Source organism: Polistes fuscatus, unplaced genomic scaffold, assembly GCF_010416935.1.
Source record: "Polistes fuscatus isolate 324 unplaced genomic scaffold, CU_Pfus_HIC Scaffold27, whole genome shotgun sequence".
Lineage (NCBI taxonomy): Eukaryota > Metazoa > Arthropoda > Insecta > Hymenoptera > Vespidae > Polistes > Polistes fuscatus.
In genome coordinates, this window is record NW_025113104.1 from 36,944 (window position 1) to 54,972 (window position 18,029).

Consider the following 18,029-nt stretch of genomic DNA (forward strand, 5'->3'; position numbering starts at 1 on the left):
AAACGAAGGATCTTCGGCAATCTTCGGGACTCTCGGTCTTGAATGCAAGTGAGAGTGAGAGAAGAAACCGATATTTCCCTTTTCTATTTGTTTAGGCGATAACGAGTATTATTGTCCTTGGGAGCGTTCTAATATTTCTCTTTTTATATATTTTCTTTCGGTAGCAAGAATTTTACGTCTTGGCCATCGAGCGTCGTGCGTTTTGTATACGAGTGCGAGTGAGAAAGAAAACCGATATTTCTCTCTTTCTATTTTTTCTTTCGGTAGCGAGAATTTTTCGTTTTGGCCATCGTGCGTCGAGCGTTCTATATATCTATATATATCGGCGTATAAGCGCGGCACTTTTAAATCGAATCTTGATGCTTATGGCACGCCATTTCTTTATTTATTGTCAAAAATAATGAACCTTGAGTAAAAAAAAAATAATTCATTTTAACAGAAACTATTATTATTTAGTTGAGAGTAAAAATAATGAATTAATTTTGTGTCTCGCCATAAAATTAATTAGAATAATAATTGATATAAATTCTTTGCCTCACAAAAATTTATTTGTATATCAAATTGAATACGTATTCTCTTTAAGACGAAATTTAAAATTTAAATATTTTTCCTATTAAATTATGTATTTTATAAAATTTTAAATTACTGACTTTTTGTCTCGTAAAAATTTATTAGTTTATCAAATTAAATACATATTTGAAAAAGAAGAATTTTATATCCACACATAAAATTAATTCAAGATATATATGAAAGGATATTCTAAAAACGTGGAATTTATTTTTTGTCTATACATAATTTTAATTCATTTTTATTATGTTATAAGAAAACAGTAATGCATTCCGATTCATCTTCGAAGTCTTAAGAATTGTACGAAATAAATTGAGCTATTATCAATTGGTGCGTTAGCGTAAGTAGTAACGTCTTCGCTTTTCGCGCTGGGTATTTAACGTTCGATTCTTTGTGGGGGAATTATTTTTTTTATAAGTTTTTCTATCCTTAGGTTATATAAATTGTTTTTACATTTCCTAATTTCTAATTATATATAGAAAAAAATTAAAATTATTACAAAAAAATTAAAAGCAATAAATTTTTTTACATCTTGCACAAATAAAGGAAGATTTATTATTTAAATTACAAATTCATCCTGTAAATATCATCCTAAAAAATGTCTCGTTTCGGCACGTTAAAAATTAATTTTTGTTATTTATTGGATATTATTTAATTTATAATTAGTAACTTTATTACTCGCGTAATAATGTTGATTTCTTAATAAATTTTATATCGTTAGTGCAAAATTTGAAAAAAATATTAGGTGAGACTCACTGACCGTCTTCTTGTTAAGGATAGAAAAACTTATAAAAAAAATAATTCCCCCACAAAGAATCGAACGTTAAATACCCAGCGCGAAAAGCGAAGACGTTACTACTTACGCTAACGCACCAATTGATAATAGCTCAATTTATTTCGTACAATTCTTAAGACTTCGAAGATGAATCAGAATGCATTACTGTTTTCTTATAACATAATAAAAATGAATTAAAATTATGTATAGACAAAAAATAAATTCCACGTTTTTAGAATATCCTTTCATATATATCTTGAATTAATTTTATGTGTGGATATAAAATTCTTCTTTTTCAAATATGTATTTAATTTTAAACTAATAAATTTTTACGAGACAAAAAGTCAGTAATTTAAAATTTTATAAAATACATAATTTAATAGGAAAAATATTTAAATTTTAAATTTCGTCTTAAAGAGAATACGTATTCAATTTGATATACAAATAAATTTTTGTGAGGCAAAGAATTTATATCAATTATTATTCTAATTAATTTTATGGCGAGACACAAAATTAATTCATTATTTTTACTCTCAACTAAATAATAATAGTTTCTGTTAAAATGAATTATTTTTTTTTACTCAAGGTTCATTATTTTTGACAATAAATAAAGAAATGGCGTGCCATAAGCATCAAGATTCGATTTAAAAGTGCCGCGCTTATACGCCGATATATATAGATATATAGAACGTTCGACGCACGATGGCCAAAACGAAAAATTCTCGCTGCCGAAAGAAAAAATAGAAAGAGAGAAATATCGGTTTTCTTTCTCACTCGCACTCGTATACAAAACGCACGACGCTCGATGGCCAAGACGTAAAATTCTTGCTACCGAAAGAAAAATATAAAAAGAGAAATATTAGAACGCTCCCAAGGACAATAATACTCGTTATCGCATGATAAATAAAAAGAGAGAAGTATTGGTTTCTTCTCTCACTCTCACTTGCATTCAAGACCGAGAGTCCCGAAGATTGCCGAAGATCCTTCGTTTGTGTATTAGTGCACACGGACGCTCGCACGCATACTAGCTCGCTCGCGTGTAAAACGCGACGGAGGGATAAGCTTGCTTTCTCCCACTCTTACAATTTTGTTCCCATCTTCAATCCAATTTTATTCGCTTATTTTTGAAAATACGAAGATAACTCATAGAACATTTTTTATGTATATTTTAATTCTCTACAACTTTTGTTTCAAACTTTTTTCGATTAAATGCCTAGATTCTAAGATAAGGCTATATTTTACCCTTTTTTACCCTTTTTCCCCAAGATCACGGTTGCTGATTTTATTATAATTAGCACCATTCGATTCAGCGTCGTCAACTTACCCTTAGATCAAATTTTGAAGCTGTTAGTAAGAAAGTTCCGTGGTGGGCCCGCGTTGACTGGGCTATATGTAAAAACATAAAACATGGGCCTACGGGAAAAAAGGGCACGTGCGAGGAAGCGCAACACGTGTTCCGTCTGTCTGAAATTCGGACATCATTATAAGCGATGCTTCGCCAGAGTGAAGTGCGACGGATGCTCTCATAGGCATGTGACGCTCATGTGTCCGGTAAACAAAAGGACGATACCGAAAAAGAGGAAACAAAACCGAAAGGAATCACCAATAATAAAGGGGAAATTAATATCAATGAGTGTAATTTAACGAGTTACTGCAACGATGCAGAAGTGCTTATGCCAAGTTTGCGTGTGAAACTAAGAAACGGAACCAAAGAAATTAACGTTCGTCTAATTATAGACAGTGGCTCTCAAAAATCGTATATCACTAAAGAGGCAGTACGCGAAATGGGTTATGAACCTATAGGCGAACAAACTATGGGACACTCACTCTTCGGCGGAGAAGAACGGAAACGGTGTGCCATAAAAAATACCGGGTCCACTTAGGTGACCTCGACGACACTTATAGGTGCAATTTCGTCGCCATGAACCAAGATATAATATGCGAGAAAATACCGCGAGTGAAAAGTGATGAGTGTCTCGATGAGTTGAAGAAATTAAAAATCCGTCATAGTGATACGCAAAGTGATGACCATGCTGTTCGATTAAAGGTCGGGGTGAATAACAGTTTTGACGAAGTAGTACAAAATATTGATCATATATTTAACAAAACACAAGGAAATAGAACAAATACAAGTAAAAACTCCCTTTATATACATATATATAGTCGCACTTAAGACTTAAACACTTACTGACTTCAGGTTTATTATAAATTATTCGTACTTATATGCATCTATCTCTGTATATCACTCTTTATGTAGCTCTCTGTATAAGGCTATATAACTTTCAATATTACTCCGTGTATAACTACTTTATTCTGGTCAGGTGTTCGTCTTTTATACCCCGCATATAGTGGGAGTTCAAACTTGCATTTGTTTACATAAAGGGGAACAAGCATGAGACCCTTTCTCTTGAGTAGACCGAATATCTTAGAATTATTTCTATCGCCTGTAACCTAAGCTTTTTGAGAATATTACCTATTTATTTAGGTTTTTTTCTTTAGATTATCAACACCTTTAGAATTCTTTATTCCCATAGAATTCCTATACAAATAATTTCTATCTCGTGCTGTAGGCTGCTCGGTTCGGCGTAATGTGACATTCAGTGTTGAAAACGTAACTTTATATTCTTTTTATTTTCGTATAGTTTAATATCTTTTTTTTTTTTTAAATATATATATATATATATACGACGTGATAAAATGAACACTTCGATCCTACTATATTAGTTTTTTTATGTTTTTTTTTATTCTTTTTTTTTTTCACTCGTTTGCAAATAAAAACGATTAAATAAAGCCACGTGCGTGAAATAACACGATACGGGGCTCGAGCACGCGTACATTTTTACGAAAGTGGAAGGACAAAGTGATATTTTATTTGGCGACGTGACGTACTGAAATGAAATTACATGAAAATTAGTACAGTTTAATTCACAGAACTTGCACAAACGCTAGGATTCGTTTATAGTCGCTTCGCAACTTCTATAATTAAAATGTCATGTATTACAATACAAAAGGTGATACAGATGCTGAAGGTTTCGTAATGAGACGACTGGATGCTAAAGCTTTGCGATCCCATCCTAACTCGTTACGTTACATTACCGATATTTTGTTAAATACAATTAGATTTTATTTTTATACGATTCGAACCTTCGATCAGTCCAATTGGAATATAAAAAACAAAAATAAAAGTAAAAATTATCGACAGTGGGACTATTAATAAATATTACAAAAAATGATACAAATGTGTGTTCAAGTTTTCATAATGAGATGATTAATACTAAAACTACGCTATCCTTCCTAATTTATTACAAACATCACTGATTTTTTCAAATGCAATTACATTTTCTTTTCATACGATTGAATCTTCGATCAATCCATTTGTAATGAAAAAAAATCAACGAAGAACTGTGTAAAATCAATTCGTAATTACAACCAGATCCATTAAAAATAAATAATAAATGGGTTTACTTTACATCGTATCTGGAATAATTTATCATTGATTCACTTAAATAAAAGAAATAAATAAATAACAAAATGGCACATTTTTAAGTTAAAAGAGAGCTATCGAAGAATTAATATTAGTGGTGTCACTCTACGAAGAGAAACTCGTTTAAAAGTTTACGTGGGGAAACGATTTTTGTCAGAAATAGTATTGTCATCTAGGGACTTTTCGTAGACAATTTTCTGACTAGCAATCGATAATTGGGGTTTTCCTCCAGTGCTGCAATTTCTTGTAGGAATATTTTCTTCTATAAAATATCCTTGCAGTAGGGTTTGAGTAATCGTTTGTCGAGTAATATAACTCGGCCGACATCGCAGGGTCCTCTTTCACCTTCTTTGTAACATTTACCGGTTCCGGGCCAGAGGATCATATTATCCGGACATTTGTCAGCTTTGTAGATGTATTCCGCTTGATCAGGAAAGTAGATAAAATTTGGATCGAGAAGACGACTTATACTGACTGTCGGTCTTAGTAGAACACAAAACAGCACCAGAAGTGACAATGTTATCCTGATATGCATTTTTGATTATTCTTCCTTCAATTGGTAATATAAACTTCGACCTTCTCGTTCTGAAAAACAAAAAATAATAATAAATATATAAATATATGTGTTAAAACACAGGTTGGTTGCTGTTAAAAAATTGTAAAATAAATTAAACATTTAAATCGAGGCTAATAATATTCATTGAATTTTTCCCACAGATGTATTTATAGTGAATGTATTATTTTTTAATTTATTTTTATATTCCTTAATGATTAAATTATAATTTTTCTTAAAAATACGTTATACGTACTTAAACTTTAACATTTCACTTAAATACAAATAACTATGAAGACGATTATTTAATTCAAACGATGAAAAAGTAAGCTATTCCAGTGAGCCACTATAGTGGTGATGGACCTGGAAAAAATAATCGCAAAAGCCACTCTAGTGGCAGGCCGGCTAAGCACCATATCGGTAATTGCAGTGCTCTACCTTTATCTTATCCACAGTCGGTAACGACAAATATCGACAGTCGGTAATTGTAGTTTTCTACTTTTGCAACATCGACGTCGGTAATAGTAGATTCCTATTTTTTTAATATCGTCCGATTTTAATGGCAGTTTGTAGTTTAATAATATGGACCGTCAATAATCTAAATACAAAGTTTCACCGACGTTCAGTAAAAAAAATTTTGAAATCTGCTATTACCGACAGTCGACAAGATAAAGGTAGAGCACTGCAATTACCGATATCGCCCTTAGCCGGCCTGCCACTAAAGTGGCTTTTGCGATTATTTTTTCCAGGTCCATGAGCCACTATAGTGGCTCTCTCGAGTAGCTTACTTTTTCACTGTTTGAATTAAATAATCGTCTCCATAGTAATTCATATTTTAGTGAAATATTAAAGTTTAAGTGTGTGTGTGTGTGTGTGTGTACAATATATTTTGAAGAAAAATTATAATTTAATTTATATTTACAGTTGATAATTTTAAAACATTTAGATATTAAAGTATTGTTTTTATATACGGTAACTGTTTAATAACAGACTTCGCATTACCTTCTATTATATTTCTTTTAATTAATTTGTATGTACACGCGAATGAAGATAATAAGATGTTTTTTATCAGTTGCTTTGTTGAAAAGATTTAAACGTTTTTTATACGAACGGAAATATGATCGGAACAATGTATGAAAGCCCATCATCGTTGGGATTCATTCCCGTATCCTCCTCTCTTTTTCGGTACATTTTCAAAGTTGGCAAATACGTCGAATATTGAAAGGAAGCCACACAATATCTAAGATTTCTGATATTTGAGCTTCTATACAACACAGCTTTTGCAAACAGATCCGGATTTGATCGATCGACTATATGCGTTCAACGCGAAAGCGCATATTATTATAGTTACATCATTCATGTTCCAAATAACCGGATTTTCGCAAGCTAATACATTCCCATTTAAATTTAACATGAAAATACAATATCTCACATTATTATTCCTTCGAAAGTCAATACTCGTTACGACCTAGTTAACTCGTTTTCAGCATAATAAAATGACACAAAGTTAATACAATTATTGTATTATATGTGTTTTTTTTTATATATTTCATAATAGATAACATCTATCTACGTAAACATCGTTTAGATAACATTTTCTCGATCGTATGAAATCGATTAGAATAAAAATACAAATAGGAATACTTGCTTACAATTAAAATCTGATTTTAACAGTAGACAGATTTCATTAGTAATGATGAACTCGCGAGCGTAAATAAAATCATATCGAATTCTTGAAAATTGCTACGTTAACGATATATGACAGAAAGTAAGAGGAAACGAGAAAGAGAGAGAGAGACAGAGAGAGAAATATAAAATGGGTGGAACGAAAAACAGGATATTTGTTTCAACGTTATCGCGTTACGTGAGATTATACGACGAAGGTTGGTCCAATGGGAAAAGAGGAATAGAAACGTAGGAGAATCGTGCGATTCAGTCTGTGGAAAGTTTCGATTTAATTTTCCGTCGGGGGACAAAATTGCTCACCATTGCGATGCATTTCGAGTTACGTGAAAGAGAGAGAATAAAAGAGAGAGAGAAAGAAAGAGAACTCGTGCGTTTTCTCTATTTTGGGGCTTCGGTGCGTTTCATATCGTATTTCCTAATTCGACGATGAACGCGAGAAGAAACCTTAGGAAAGTTTAGATAAAAGACAGAAACCGCATTTTCCATCTTAACTATAATGATTCGTAAATAATTTTAATGATAATAAAAATGAGAGAATAGAACAGAGCAAAAGAAAAAAAGAAAAATATAGAGACAGAGGAAAAGTGAACAAAATATAGCTTTGACAAAGTAGATCAAACAGTGGGGGTGGGAGAGGGAGAGAAAGAGAGAGAAAAAAAAGAATTAAAAATTTAGTTTCGTAGAATGAAGATTTTGTAAAAGAGTACAAGATGAAGTACCGCTCGTATTATTATTATTGTTAATGGAAACTCGAGACGATCGAGAGCTCGTTAATGAGAATCGCGTCGAGCAAATGAAGAAAAAGAGAAAAAAAAAAAAAAAAGAGAGAGATAGAGAAAGAATAGGTGGATAAAATAAGAAAGTATAATGAAAAATACACAACGACTGAGACGACTGTGACGATTATAAGAAATAAAAGTTCGATCGATGGTAAGTACGTAAAAAAAATTAAAAAAAAAATCTAATATAGAAAGTTTCTCAACGAGAGTAGTTATGATAAAGAACAATTAATCGAAACTTCGTACGTTTATTTTGTTATGAAAAGGATGATAACGATAACGAGACGAATCAAAAAAAAAAAGAAAAAAAAAGTAAAATCAAAGAAGATATTTTTTCCTATGGAATAACGAGACGCACATGGTTATATTATTCAGTGATAAAAATGTGTATAGAATTGAAAGTAAGTGGATAAAGAAAAAAATGAAGAGAATAAAATGAGAAATGGGATGGATGAAAAGGAACGTAACAAGAATGAAAATCATCGTTGGATCTTACTGGTAACCTCTTGTTAACCTTTAACACTGTATATGAATCAATTAGTGTACGTCAAGTGTATATAACGACATTAACAAAAAGGTAAATGAGAAATGCACATGCACATACGTGCATAGGTAACGTGCATACACATGGAATCCGGCTTCGCCCATACAACTTGCTGTTTTCCACGTCAGATCATTATTACTGATGTGAGCATGTATTTCAACGAGACATTGAAGCTGCAGTATTAATTACTGTCGCTTCGAGCTACGTCCACTTGAAATGACTTGTAACAGACACACGTAAATAGATATACTGGGTGTCCCAAAAGATCTCTTTTTACGAATCAAAATATTACATACTTTCTTTTTCTCTTGAATAATTGGAATAATAACATCATTGGTTAATATTTTGTTAAGACATTATCAAAAGTTTTTCTAAAAGATTAATTATTGTACTGAAATATGATCAATTATATAATTCATATAGTGGGTTTAAATTTTATTAGCAACACTGTGATCCGTTTTCGGAGATACATATTTCGTAATAAATGAAAAATATTCATTTTATTATAACTGATATTAATATATCATTTATTATATATTATATATGTTATAATTTGAATTATAACTTATTATATATTATATTAAATATAATAACTAATATTATATTATATAAATATAATAACTAATATTATATTAAATATAATAAATAATTATAACTAAAAATATTGAATTGTAACTTATTATATATTATATTAAATTATAACTTATTTTATATATTATAATTTAATAATTTATTATATATTATATATGTTATTTTATTATAACTGATATTAATTTGTTTTATTGAATTTTTCTTTTCATTGCTAAAAGTATTACTTTTGGAACACCTTGTATACGAGCGTACATATGCATGTGTAATTTCATTGATTGGATGGTATCAAACGAAATATCAGGCTCCGATACTCTCGTATATTTTTACTTTATACGTTCATATTTCGTATGCACGATCGAATATATGTAAATAAAGATTACAAGGTAGGTAATAGTTTATCTCGACTATATTACTTAACGTTTAAGTGACGCTTGGAAGAAAATTATTCTTCGGATGAAAGAGAAGAAAATGGGCTGAGGATGAGAACAAAGAGAAAGAGAAAGAAAGAGAAAGAGAGAGAAAGGAAGATTACGATCGTGGGAAAGTTTAATTTATTATTCGTCCCTTAGGGCATTTCGCGGATATGCCCTTTTGCACGTAATTAAACGCGTAGGAAAAGTAGTCAAGGAGACGAGGTAACATCTTGAAAATCGTGCCGAAAGTTTCTACGAAAATACGTCACGCATTATCTTCTTCTTCTTCGAACAAGAAAGTAAACTCGTAGGTTGGCCGATCTCTTTCTTTCTTTTTTTATTTCTTTCTTTCTTTAGTTCGTTCTTTCTCTTTCCTTTTCTACGGCATATCTTCTTCCCTCAGGTAAGAAACTCCTCGTAATTCTGGAAGAAAGTTTTCGACTTTCCCGAACACACCACGATACAGTGACCGAAGGTTTAAAGAGATAACACAACCATCCTACTCCAATTCTGTTATCTTACTTTCGAATTTATTGTTCACGAGTAATGTTTAATCCTATCTACCTTTCTTGCCATGTCTATTTTAAGAAACCCATCCCCCCTAACCTTTCTTTTGTCTGCTCGTACCCTTACTTACGTTTGTATCTTCGTATTATGTATTATTATTCATTTAATTATATTATTTATTATATATATATATATATATATTATTTATTATATTATATAATTATAATATAATATATATATATTTATTTATTTATTAATATATATATTATATATTAATTAATATATATATATAATTGTATAATCATTAATAAATTATTATATTATATTATTTATTATGTATTATTATTCATTTAATTATATTATTTATTATTTATTATATTACGTTATAATTAAGATCAACAAATTGTTCAAAAAAGATATACTTTATTAGATTAGTATGACTCGTGTACTTTTTTAAATCCTTTTTTTATACATTCAATTTAATGAACAATGAAAATATTAGATTTTTATATTTTTTTAATTATTTTTTAATAAGCAAGTTTTTGTTTATTTTATAATTAGATTATTTTACGGAGTGTAACATTTATCGTAAAATAAAATGTATTATGCATTGTGTAAAATTGAAAATAATAAGAACCATTTCAGAATGATACAATATTTCGAAAATGATAGAAAATTCGTGAGTGGGTTATTCATAACGTTAATTTTTAAATAATTAATCGATTAATATCGCCAACAATTACTGTCTAATTCTAATTCTACAACGATATCACAATTTTCAATTAAACATATAAAACACTCAAAAAAAAATATACGCGTAGAACCAAAGTTTGATTTAACAAAATTCACTGATTACTTTCTCATTTAAAATCTAAATCACTTAACCACAAAACACCACTATCAAGCTGAATAAAATATTCGTTTAAATGAAAAAGAAAGAAATCAAAATTATATATCACGATATTGAAACCTCGCTTGTGTAAACGAATAATATTCATTTAATTCGTATAATAAAAAGCAAAAAAAAAATAGAAATATCAAAGAAATCACGTAAATAAACTAACTTTTCCTCCGTGTATTTTCCTTCAATAATCTCAGATTTGATTCACTCCAATTGATTCTAACGTTAATCCCGTCGATGATATTTGCAAATGTTTCTTCCTTTCTTCCAGTTCGATCGGCAAACGACAAATCAGATTTTTCAAAGTGTCACGCGAGAGAATGAAAATAAGCTTTAATGTAAACGAGATAATCGAAACAGGTGCACGTTCGGAACGACGCTCACGAGTCGACTGAAAACGACGAGTGGGTATCGAAAGTTTAATCTTCGAAGATACTCTTCCTTCTCTCTACGATCCTCTCCCTCCTTTCCACCTTATATTCCTCCTCTTCCACCTCTTCCTCCCTTCTTTTCCTACCTGGTCGTTCTTACTATCCGTCTGTGTCACGTTTCGCAAAGACTTGCTTCTTGGTTGCTTGGTAAGAACTGGAAGAGTTAGTTTATTAGAAAGAGAAAGAGAGAGAGAGAGAGAGAGAGAGAGAGAGGAAGATAGAAAGAGGAAAAGAGAGAGAAATAGAAAGAGGAAAAGAAAGAAAACTACAGATAAATGGGAGTAGTAACCTTTTTCCTCCATCCTCTTGTCTTATCTTCAACGAATACTCTCATTGTGATCTTATTGTTAGTCTTTATCCGTGACACGAAGCTAAGAAAGAGATAGGGAGAGTGAGAGAGAAGGAGAGAGAGAGAGTGAGAGAGAGGGGGAGAGAGAAAGGGGTGGATTAATCTGAAACAAGAGATGATCGTCTCTCATAGAATAGGTCTTGATCGTGAGAAGACTACACTTTAGTAAAGCTAGCTAGCTAGCTACCTACCTAGTTTCTTCTTTTTGGCATACCCTTTACTCGATTCTCTTGGGAAATAAAAGAATACATGTTTTATGTTCTTAATGTACTAGAGAAACCTGCTTTTTTATTTCTTGACTTTAGTTCGCACTATTAATGAAAGAACATTTTTTAAATTATGTAAATGTTTTTTATATATATGTGTGTATATATGTGATGATTTATTTTTTTTATATTTATAATATATGTCTACAATTGTGAATGAATTTAGGAGACCTGCCTTTTTATTTCTTGATTTGAATTCGCATAATTAATGAAAGAATATTAATATTAATATATATGAAAGTGATTATTTAATATATAATAATATATTAATTAAATATATAATAATACATAAAATATTATATATATATAGACACACACATACTGATTTATTTTTTTATATTTATAATATATGTCTACAATTATGAATGAATTTAGGAGACCTGCCTTTTTATTTCTTAACTTTAGTTCGCACTATTAATGAAAGAACATTTTTCAAATTAAATAATCACTTTCATATATATATATAGACGCACACACATGTTGATTTATGTTTTCTATATTTATAATATACGTTCTCAACTGAAAGTGAATTTACGAAAGAATTTCAAGAGGAAGGAAAGTAATTCCATTGGAACATAATTATAGGAAATATCGAAAAAAATTATCTCCTAATCTTTTGAGGAAATTCTCTTGCTTTTATCGATAAATCATTTATAAATTTGATTTTTTCCGATTCATTGATTAAAATCATTTAACCGTTCGTTAAGATAAATTAACCAGAAACAGGATAAAAATAAAAAAGAAAAGAAAAGTATTGAAAAATGATACATCGATAAATTATATTTTACGAGAATCTTCTTTCCTCGTAGTATCAATAAATTGTTAATAAATTTTCATTCTTCAAATGAATCGAACAGAATCGTTTTATCTAAAATTGAAAATCTAAATGTCAATTGTATTTGATTATACATTTCTTATGTTAAATTACTCAGCAAATAGATTGAAATTTGTTTATTTGTTATTCGATCTTAGCATTGACGCGATATTCTGTGTTAGTTGAATCAACAATATTAACAATGAGATAAATAGATTTAAATATCGGTGTGAAGTTTTTTCAGTTAAAAGGTGATTTCCCCAGACGATGATGTTTTGGATACCATTGAAACAATTTTTTTGTTGACGACTAATAACTTGCCGAGAATATCAGCCAACTGAATGACACATCGATGCGTCAACTTAATTGACGATGTTTATGTTTACTCATACGTGTACATATACATATTTATACATACATTGAATGTATTTTTAACTTCACTGGAAAAAAAATAGCTCGCGATAAGCGAGGTCGGTAACATTCATCGAAATTCTTCAAAGAATTTTCTCACACTTTTTATTATTATTATTTCTACGTTACGTTACATAAAACATTACAATAGAATATAATCGCGATTATTTTAAGGAAATATCTGTGGGTGGTATGTATGTGTGTGTGCGTGGGTGGTGTGTATAGGTATATAACATTTTACTTTAGGCTAACAGTGAGTTTAAAGAAGTATGAATATTTTTCAAAGAAATATTCAAAACTTTAGGCATATAAAATCGTTTTATGCGGTTGGTCACACGCTGTATGGCTTTTGTTCTTTATCAGGAAAAATAAATTAGAGCACTTCTTCCTCGTTCGTTATATTCAACGAAGTTGCATCTTTTATTTCGCGCTTTATTTTATTTTTTTTCCTCTCTATTTCTCTATTTCATTTTCCTTCTTATTTCTTTTTTCCTCTCTCTCTCTCTCTCTCGTTTTATAAGCACGGTTTAGAATAACATCCTTGTTCTGGTGTTTTTTCTATCAATTAACATTCCGACAACAGACACGCGGATATTTGCATTTTCAATAAACATATTTCTCATACCACAATCAAACTTTATAATCATTTGGGAAATATTTTACCTAACGAAAAATCTACGGCTTTACGCTAATATTTGTAATTGAAAATACTTAAAAAAAAAGAAAGAAAGAAAGATAAGTAAAATATTATCGATATACGTTAAACGTATGCATGGAATAACAATAATTGCAAATATTCACCTAAATAATTAAATGCAGAAACGGAATTTGCAGGGGAGCGTTATTTGAATCAACGAGAGAAAATACATCAGAGTAACAGTAATGATAATATAAACATTTCGATGAATACCTCTGACTCATTGTTTATGAACAAAATGCTTGTTATTATATTTTCATGATAATTCGCACGAAAAAATTCCATTTACGGGTTCGATTTTTTTTTCTTCTTCTTTTCGTAATATGCGGAAAAATCGCAACACGGAATTAAACGTAAATTCGATTATCAATATTTTATACCACCTCTATCTTGTCCCTCACCTCCCACCGCCACCTCTTCCTGGTTGACGTCGTAACTGATTGCAACGATGAAAATCGAAGTTAATGACACGGGAGTAGGTTGGGCGTTTTAATTTCCAACGTAATTAAACGTTCTAAGAGGATTTTGGTGTTCGTCCGGTTCGACACCATGAAATCGTTTCAATTGAGATTCGTTAGGAATACTGCGGAATTGACGAACAGGAATTAATTGTATTTTAATCTTTTTCTCTTTCTTTTCTTTCTTCTTCTTTTATTTCTTTGGCTCGGGCAGAGGAGAGTGGGGGAGGGAATGAAGAAAACGAGCTAAGACGAAATTTCATTCGAACGATAACGTTGAAAATTCTCACGCGATAAAAAGATCTTACCTTTATCTTACCTTTATCTTATCTTACCTCACCTTATCTTACCTTTCTGGATAAATTTTTCTAGATATAAGGATCGTACAAGCCAAAAGTACGGCAAACGTCTAACTTTTATATCAAGGATCTCGTGCCAGGGGGCAAAATTGTTTCTAATAGAAGCAATATCCGCGTACGGTATACTACGAAAGTGAAATAAAGAACATACTTGAAGAATACATGGATTCCTATAGGGTACAGTAACGGAGCATCCTTCACTTCGCTTCCTCTCCTGGGAAATAGAATCATTTATTTCTTAGAACCGTTTTCTACTTTCTTTTTCCTACTCACTCTCTCTCTCTCTCTCTCACTCTCTCTCTCTCTCTCTCTCTCTCTCTCTCTCTCTCTCACTATCTCTCTTTATATATATATCTTTCATTTTTTTTCTCTGTTTTTCTAAGGGGTTCCCCGTTTTAATCCGGTAATTCCTACAGCAGTCGGAAATGTAATAAGACCGAATATTATTGGCTCATTCGATACTTCGAAATTACAATCGTAATATGCGTGAATAAAAAAATAGAAAATAAATATAATGCATATCGTATGAACGGAATTTAATCGAATATATTTGATATGATTTAATTATTCTAATTATGTTATATATATAATAATTTTTCAAACGTATTATATAAGAATGTTTATACAGACATTTATTGATTTTTATTTCAATTATCTTCGATAGTAGTTTTTCTAGATAATAATTTTGTTAAATTTAATAAGTAGAAAGGAGTAACAGGGTAAAAAGGAATTTTAATGAGAAGAAGAAATATTAACGAATGAAAGATCAAAAGAAAAATGCATAGAAGATTTAAATCCTTTTTTTCTTTTTTCAAAATTTAACAGATGCATACAGAACAGAAGAGAATTATGCGAGTACAATAGAATAAAATAATGAATAAATTATATAATAGAGGATACAGAGAATTTGGAGAAGAAACAAGAACAGAATACTTAGAAAAGGAGAATTCTAATCAATATATCAATATAATCTTGTTACTCTAATTATATTAATCATTTTTTAAATCTAATATAAACGATAGAATTACTTTAATAGTAAGATTGTAAATAATATCTAAATAAGTTACATTATATGATTATAATTATTTATAATACCATATTTATAATAATTATTTAATATATAATTATTTAATAATATAATTAATATATTATTTAATAATAATATAATTATTTAATAATACCATATTTAAATAATATATGTTCAATATATCAATATAATCTTGTTACCCTAATTATATTAATAATTTGTCTTTTTATATAATATCTAATTTTTTAAATTTAATATAAACGATAGAATTACTTTAATAGTAATATATATATATTATTATAATAGATTATAATTATTTAATAATACCATATTTAAATAATAGTTTGTTAAACGTATTAATGGAATCCCATGAGAAATGCTTATGATGCAATTTGACCATTCATGATATTATGATATTATGAATGTTCAAAGAATCGATGAATCATAAGTCATCAAGATAAAATACCAGTCATAATTCTCATGTTAAGTAAGAATCATTTTCTGTCTGGCGTTAATGCGATTTAGAAACACACTAATGGAAAGATCATCAAGGCCGACATTCACTAATGGAAGTCGCCCGGATTGGTTAGAGTTCTCGAGTGTTTCAACGACTGCGACCACTAACTCTCTCTCTCTCCCTTCCCCTCCCTCCCCCTCCCCACCACTTTTTCTTGCAAATCGTCCAAGTCCGAAGTTTCTTATTCTTTTGTCCTCTTCCTTTTTTTTTTTAAAATACTTTTTCCTTTCATCGGTCTATGAACACGATCCATCTTAATAATCCGGCAGCTTAAAGGCGTACGATTAATCGTCCATTGAAGTCATGAATAATGTATTCGAAAAGAAAGAGATCGTTGTTCCGAAAATATTCAACGACCGAACGAAGATAACTTCATTCAAACCATCCCAGACACTATTTAATCGAACCACTCTCGTCCGGTCTTTTCCGGTAATTTTCTTCGATCACACCTCATTTCGTTTTAACGTCCTACGATAATTCACTAATTGTTCAATTGCAATAGTAACCTAACGGAAATACGAACTATCTTCGAAATTCTGCACCGTGTAACTGAAAGACATTTTCTAATGCTTGGAAAATCCAAAAGGAAAAATGAAACAAACGAAAAATACGAATAGGAAAAAAGAATCAGCTCTACTCTTATTAAACACATTTTTTCTTTTCTACAATTTTTTCATTAAGGTAACTAATTATATTATTATTTATATATATTATAGTTATATTATTTTTAAAATAATATTTAAATTTTTAATAAATATTATAGTTATATTATTTTTTTATTTACGTATTTTTATATAACGCGGAAATGAAACAAATTAAACGAAAAAAAAGAAAATACGTTAATATAGTAGAGATACAACTGTACATATCTACAAAAACATATATTAATATATAATCCTAAGATATTTTCCGGAGTGTCATCGATTATTACTTACGATCTTGGTTTAAATTACCCACAGAAATAGCAGACACACACATACACACCTTGGTAAACTTCGAAAGACAATTTCGATAATTTCGTAGAGTTATCGTTGCCTTTCCTCTCGCTTCGTTTCCACATCCTTCTATTCGTTTCTACCTCTTGCTAATGAGAGTGAGAGAGAGAGAGAGATAGTATGCACATATACATGCATATAAGCATCTAGTATAGCATTCGTATCTCGACCGTTTGTCGATTACCTGAAAGTTACCTAGAACTGGTTGGCTTCCGCTTAAATTCTAACGCGAGCTTTACTTCGTATTTAAGTTAGATTCCAGAATTATCGGGGTAAATCAGGATGGATGATTAATTGGGTATTCGTAAATGTCGAATCGTTATCTTGCGCGAATGCGCACACGAGTTGTTTGAAATGGAACGAGAAAGATAGATATATAGATAGATAGATAGATAAACAGAGAGAGAGAGAGGGGGGGGGAAGTTCAATCGAGTCTAACGAAGTATCATTAATTATATAGCATCTTGTCTCAGCAAAGTTATCTTACAACAAACGATAGTCATCGTATTAGAACGTCTCATCTTTACATCTCGTAAGTAGAGAATAGTCAAATATACAAAGATATTGTTTATCCGAGATAGAAAGCCGCTGAGAGAAACATTAGATCGAATAAGACGCGTCCTGTGACAGTGTTGGCTCATATAAATGCCACTACTACGATCATAACCAGACTAATGCAAACTTATGTTAGCCGAATAAGATATAGCTTCTCTTAATGACGTGCTTTACTAGGTCTTCATTTGGTTAAGCGAAAACACTCGCGAGGACAAAGCAATGAAACGTAAGAGGGAGGGAGGGAAGAGGTTTGCTTGCTTGCTTGCGTGTCTCTGTTAGCTGGCTGGCTGGCTGGTTGGTTGGTTGGTTGGTTGGCTGTTGGTTGGATGGCTGACTGGAATGGCGAGGAG

At 30.6% G+C, this 18,029-nt stretch overlaps 1 long non-coding RNA gene across 1 annotated transcript; it reads right to left on the reverse strand.

Moving 5' to 3' along the window:
• Positions 1-4,587: 4,587 nt before the first annotated feature.
• LOC122518898 lies at positions 4,588-11,246 on the reverse strand. The gene is made up of 2 exons (XR_006304173.1): positions 10,964-11,246; positions 4,588-5,411 (listed from the first exon to the last, which is right to left on the reverse strand). It is a non-coding gene; the product is annotated as an uncharacterized LOC122518898 (long non-coding RNA).
• Positions 11,247-18,029: the final 6,783 nt, after the last annotated feature.